General features: G+C 36.0%; 1 pseudogene across 1 annotated transcript; it reads left to right on the top strand.

The window, feature by feature from the left end:
- The first annotated feature begins 862 nt into the window (after nt 1-862).
- LOC143615254 (putative transcriptional regulator SLK2) lies at nt 863-4,855 on the top strand (annotated as a pseudogene). The gene is made up of 9 exons (XR_013150439.1): nt 863-1,810; nt 2,274-2,405; nt 2,464-2,512; nt 2,604-2,818; nt 2,909-2,977; nt 3,062-3,162; nt 3,257-3,350; nt 3,891-3,960; nt 4,054-4,855. The product of XR_013150439.1 is annotated as a putative transcriptional regulator SLK2 (transcript).
- Nucleotides 4,856-6,705: the final 1,850 nt, after the last annotated feature.

Below are 6,705 nucleotides of genomic sequence, written 5' to 3'. Positions count from 1 at the left end.
ACAATTTATTAAAACACATAATAATTAACTTGAAAAATATAAGCTAATCAAAACATTTAAAAATAACTTATCAAATAATAGAAAATAAGGTACTTTAAAAAATAATCATAAACAAAACAATAAAAGTAGGCCAAACTCGGAACATTTGAACATTTTATTTGTACTGAACCAGAAGAAAACGAGTTGACTCAGATCCTTCATGCATTAGACGGCTGTACCAGATCACACCTCATCGGACCTGCCCTGTCAAATAAACCACCCCATCAACCGGATCAGATCTTGACACGTGTAACACTAAACCCCTAGCCACCGCCCGATCTCACACAACTCCCAAATATAAACCGGCTACAGCCGGTCAAGTAACTCTTTCCACCGCCACTCCCAGTCACCATCCTCTCTCCGATTCCCGCTACATACATAAACTCCGATCGTTATTTATTTCCAGATATTATTATTATTACGGAGTATTTCAAAGGTTAGCCGATTGATTTTACCTTTACCTTTACCTGTAAGCAATATTATTATTATTATTTGATGCGGTTTTAACTAATTGTGTGTTAGTAGCTTACGGAAGCGTTATTAACTTATTATTATTGTAGAGATTTGATCTACTTTGGCGTTAATTTATGAATGTGTTTAACTTGTCTGTGAAATTATTTGACCATGCGTGTTTTAGCTGCTAATTTAATTGTTTTATTTGTAAATACGCTTTTTTAGGATGTAATTTTGTGGTAATTTGATTGATATTTATTTATGCCTTCATTTGCTTAGCTTCTAAGTTATAAATCAGGTTTTCTTAATTGAATTAAATTAGCTACTAGGTGATTTATGCTTTTAAATCCTTTGTTATGTTAATGTTATTATATTAATATTGAATTAGTTGATAATTGTTATTAATCATTTAATTGGATCAAATTAGGCTCTGAAACTGGATAACTATTCGGATTCGAGCCAGCAAGCGGCTATATCGCGAATGGGGCCATCTCGGGCTAGTTCTGGGAGGGTGCATTCTCCGTCAAGTTCGGGAATCTTTTTTCAAGGAGATATGCAGTCTCAAGGTTTAGGTTTTTCGCATTTGGGCTCTTTTGGGAACTCTGCAAGTTCGGTTCCTGGAAATATGCAAGCAAACATGGTACCGGTATCTGGAGACATAACGAATAGCATCGGGGCGAGTTCGTTGATTACTGATGCTAACTCGGGTCTTTCAGGAGGTGGTGGTGGTGGTTCCCGGCTTCAAAGAAGTGCGAGTGCTAATAATGAATATAATATGTTATTACCCGCATCGCCTTTATCGTTTACTTCAAATAATATGAGCATTTCAGGCTCTTCTGTTATAGAAGGGGCGTCGACAATGCAACCAAGTTCCAATACGGCCACATCGTTGCCTCCTTTACGGGCTGGACAGGTTTCCGGTGCAAGAGTTATTGGATCATTCGTTCAAGATAATGACGGTATATCACACATGCAAAAGAAGGCTCGGGTAGATATCAAGCAGGAAGATATGATGCAACAACAGGTTTTACAGCAGATATTGCAAAGACAAGATTCAATGCAGTTACAAAGCCCACAGCTACAAAGTTTGATTCAGCAGCAGAGACTGAAGCAACATCAACAGCAGCAGCAGTTGTTCCAGTCTTTGCCGCCACTTCAACGAGCACATTTGCTTCAGCAGCAGCAGCAGTTGCAGTTGAGGCAACAGTTACAGCAACAGAGTTTGCAACCTGCAAATGCAATGAAACAACCCAATGATGGTGGTGTTTGCTCACGAAGGTTGATGCAATACATGTATCATCAAAGGCAATGTCCAGCTGTGAGTATGATTATGAGTATTTAAATTTCACATTCCATTTTTGGTTTTTATCAACGCAATGAATTTATGAATCAAATTTCAATGCTTGTAGAGGTGGCAATTGGGTGGGTTGACCAGGGTTGGGAAACGGTCAAAAATGTTTTTCCTATGTAAAGTCTAGAGGGATAATTTTTTTTAGCAAATATTTAGCGTGTCAAAAATGATTATGATAATGATATTATATTGATAGTAATCTATTTATCTGGATGAAATGATTTCGGTAGTTTATGCATTAAAAGTACCTTTTTGGTGATTGTTAATTCATTTGACTCGTCTCTTTAGCTATTTTGCTCTAATTCTACTGGCTTGCTCCACTAGAAATGAAACATAACATGAAACAAAACATTCTTAAATAATGAGCTGCAGTGCCAGTGTGCCACCTTTAATTTCTCGGGTTAACTATTCTTGGTTTAAATATATGCAGGAAAACAGTATCTCCTACTGGAGGAAGTTCGTAGCAGAGTATTATTCTCCACGTGCAAAGAAAAGGTGGTGCCTGTCCTTGTATGATAATGTGGGCTATCATTCGTTGGGTGTGTTTCCACAGGTGGCTATGGTATGTTTTTTTTTGTTTTTGTGTATCTTGTTTTCATAAAAAGTTTTTATCTTCTTAGGACGCATGGCAATGTGATATTTGTGGGTCTAAATCCGGAAGAGGCTTCGGTATGTAAATCACAAGTCATACACTATATTATAAATATTGTGTTCAAGAATTCTAAATTAAATTATGTTTTGATGGTATGTATATTAACAGAGGCAACTTTTGAAGCACTGCCAAGACTTAATGAAATCAAGTTTGGCAGTGGTGTTATAGACGAGCTTTTATTTCTAGACATGCCTCGTGAATATAGATCCCCATCTGGAATAATGATGTTGGAGTATGGAAAAGCTGTTCAGGAAAGTATATACGAGCAACTTCGTGTGGTTCGTGAGGGCCGGCTTAAAGTTATTTTCACCCCTGATTTAAAGGTGATTTAACCCAAATAATATTTTTATTGAAAATAAAAGACATAATGATGGAATATGTGTTTTTTTACTTATCTGCATGTGTCTTTTCAGATATTAACATGGGAATTTTGTGCACGACGCCATGAAGAGCTTCTTCCTCGTAGGTTGATTGCACCTCAGGTACAAAAGCTTCATTTTTTTTACTAAGAACATAATTGATTAAATTTATAAATCCATATATTGTATTTTTTGGCTGTTTTGCAGGTGAATCAACTGTTGCAAGTAGCACAAAAATGTCAATCTACAATAGCTGAAAGTGGTTCTGATGGGGTCTCACAGCAAGATTTGCAAACAAATAGCAATATGTGAGTCGATCATAATGGGTTAAATTTGTATGTGTTGAAACAGGTTGGGCTAACCGAGAACATGTTTTGTGACTGACTGTTTGGTTTGTGGCAGGGTTGTGGCGGCTGGGCGGCAGCTTGCGAGGAGCTTAGAGTTGCAGTCATTGAATGATTTGGGTTTTTCTAAAAGATATGTTAGGTGCTTACAGGTGAATATTCTTCACTTTTGCTGAATCTTTGTTTTTTCTAGGTGATAGCCGAGCCCTAGCTCGTTTAGGTTTGAGCTCGGCACATTTTAATTTAAGAGGGCTTGAGCTCGAGCTCAGCTCATTTAGAGTTGTATTTTTTATAACTCGAGTCCGGTTCGTGAGTATTTTGTCAAGCTCGTGAGTTTTTATATTTTTATAATTGTATACATATATATAATTATAATTTTATATATGTAATATAATATAATATATTATTTAATTATTTTTATCATATGTTTATATATTAAATAAAAATTGTATAATTAAAAAAGCTAGTTTTGGTTTGCGAGCCGGCTCGAGCTCGATAATTGAAGCTTGTGCTTGAACTCGTTAATTAAATGAGATTTGATAACAGCTCGTGAGCTCGAGCTCGTTTAAGCTCCACTCAGTTCGAGTTTTAATGTGCTGATGTTGAGTAGCTCATGAGCGGCTCGGCTCGTTTACACTTCTAGTTTTTTCTAACATGATACTGATCATTTGCAACCTGATCTATGCTAATAGATATCTGAAGTGGTCAATAGCATGAAAGACTTGATCGATTTTTGTCGGGATACCAAAGTTGGTCCGATCGGTAATAGTTTAACCATCTTTTATCATTAAGATATACTCTTCTTTTTTTTTCATTATTGCAACAGTTTATTCAAAACTGTCATGTCTTTTACAGAGGGATTGAAAAGTTTTCCCAGAAAAACAAACTCGGTCAACTCACAAACACAGAAGATGCAAGAAATGGACCATATGTCTAGTAAATTAGTGCCACTGAATCCAGGTGCCAACGGGTCATTGGTCAATAATAGTCAATACATGGTTAACCGTGGAGCTCAGGCTGCACTTGCAAGTTCAAACTACCAGAACATACTCATGAGACAAAACTCAATGAGTTCAAATGCCCAACAAGAAGCTTCATCTTCCTTTAATAACTTAAACCAAAATGGATATCCGTTTCAGGGTTCCACAAGTATGCAGCGGTTGGCGGTTTCCAACAAAGGCCCATGTTTCAGCCACCACAGAATCACCAGCCGTCACCTCACAGTGGCGGTCATGCCATACAACAGCACATTATTCAGCAACTGCTTCAAGATACGAGTAATGGTGGCGGTGGTGGACCGAAGCCATCGGTTTCTGGCAGAGTGCCGCTAGCGGGAGTATGGGTCGAGAAGGTTTGAGATACGGGGTTTCATCATCAGCGACGTCACCACTGCCACCAGTTGTGCCAACCAGAAGCAATAGTTTCAAAGGTGCTTCACTCAATGATTCATCTGCAGGTGGCGGGACAGCTAGCGCAGGTGTCGGTAGTCAGAAGGCGGTAACAGCTGATTTCCCAAGTATGTGTGATGATACTGTTATGGATATAGCGAGCGAGTTTTTGGGAAATGGGTTTTTTGACAACGATGAATTGGAGGGACTCGGTTATGGTTGGAAGGCATAAAGTTATAATCTATGTACAGTTGTATTGAATGGTCATTATATATTTATTTACATTATCTTTGTTTACTTTGCCTAGCTTATACATGAAGTGTTGAAATTGCATTATGACATTTTGATACTGAATTTGAATCCAACACGATCGACATTCCAATGATGGCTTTGATTGTTTGATGAAGCGTGCGGGTTTTGTTTGAATATGGCAAGCTAACAGAGTCACAAACAACACAATCACATCAATATTCTCAAGACTTTTGAAACAACGCGCAACGGGAAACATAAATCAGTTGGTGTGGTTGGTTAAGAGTTTAAAACAGCTTGATGGATTCTTTAATGCCCAGTTACCATTAACCCGAGTGTCAACCCAATAAAACTATTCCAACCCGAAACCAAAAGTAGTAATTAAGATTTAGGTAGTCAAACCTATTAAATACAAAGTAAATTAACGTGTTAATTGTATGAATTAAATTATATTATTTTGTATATATAATTAAACTACTTGATTCGTATAGTTAGCACATTAATATAATTTATATGTTAATTTTCCCCTGTAAAAGTATATATCAATTTAAGAAGAAAAAGAAAAAGAATAATACAAAATAGTGGTGGTTAATCCTATTTATGAGGGTAATTGGAAAAGGAGAAAAAAATATAGAGATGGGATGTAGAATGAAATCTAGACAGATTTTTAGAAATTGAAAAATAAATGAAGAAATAGTGATTTTTAGTTAAACGTGTACGAACGTGGATAGGAAATGGGATGTGAATACTCTTGGAGCATTTCTAATCGGTTCTATCTTTAAATTTAAAATTACATTAAAAATCATTATTTTATTCTTTTTATTTAATTAAATAACTTTTTATACATTTATCATTGTATTTTATTTTTCCTTCACTCACAACTACTTTCAAAAAATATTAAAAAATTATGAAGAAACAAAGTGTTTTTCCAAATTTAATGATGAACATTAACATTGTTTCTCTCCTTCACTCACAACCACTCCCACCACTCTAAAAATTAAAGAACACACTCACATAATAAATGTAACACCCCGGCTTTAAGCGGAATATGCCCGGGTGTAACGTACAAATCACTCATAGCTCGTAACACTATTAAAGCGATAATAATTATATTTATTTCATTTCGTAACGTAACAAGTACACAATTATTCATAAATAAAAATAACATGAAAACACTTCATTAAAACAATAAATAAGTTCATTATTCAAATAACCTAAGGTATACTAATGATCTTCATCCTTAGCACGTCATCGATTCAACCTGTAGCACGTTGAAAATAATAGATTTGTCAACAATTAAGTTGGTGAGTTTTCATAAGTTTTTGTGTATACATACATACATACACACACACACACACACATATATATATAAAAGGCGCGATTCAACTTTCGTAATGCAATAAATATCCAAGCGTAAAGTAAATGAAATCAATAAATGTCGTCCTCACCGTTCCTTTAGCCGAACAACCGAAGTCATAACATTAGACGGCGCGGGTACGTCCCGTCGGACCCTCTCACTATGTGTATGCGTTTGCGTAACTTCCACCATAAGAATAGTAAACACGTTGCAAGCAATTTCACGTATAATCATAAACAATATGCAAGAATAATATTAACATGTACGCTAATTGTGTGAATCGGTTTATAAATAAGCACATAAATAACGAGATAACACTTGTGACATGCTACACCCCAAAATATTAAAAGCGTTAAAATGGGGTTATGAAGAACTCACTTGGAATGAGAAATACGGTAACGAGGAGTCGGTAACGATTAGAGCAAACTAGTTGGTCCCGAGAGAAGCCCCGATAATTTGTCCTAGTTATTAAAGTATAAACAACATAAATATCTAAAGCGAAAAGAACGGACT

Source organism: Bidens hawaiensis, unplaced genomic scaffold (assembly GCF_021521415.1).
Source record: "Bidens hawaiensis isolate Kalapana, Puna unplaced genomic scaffold, B.hawaiensis_p1.1 tig00042361_1, whole genome shotgun sequence".
Taxonomy (NCBI): Eukaryota; Viridiplantae; Streptophyta; class Magnoliopsida; order Asterales; family Asteraceae; genus Bidens; species Bidens hawaiensis.
Note: the sequence above shows the minus strand (reverse complement) of the source record. Positions and strands in the feature narration are given on the sequence as shown.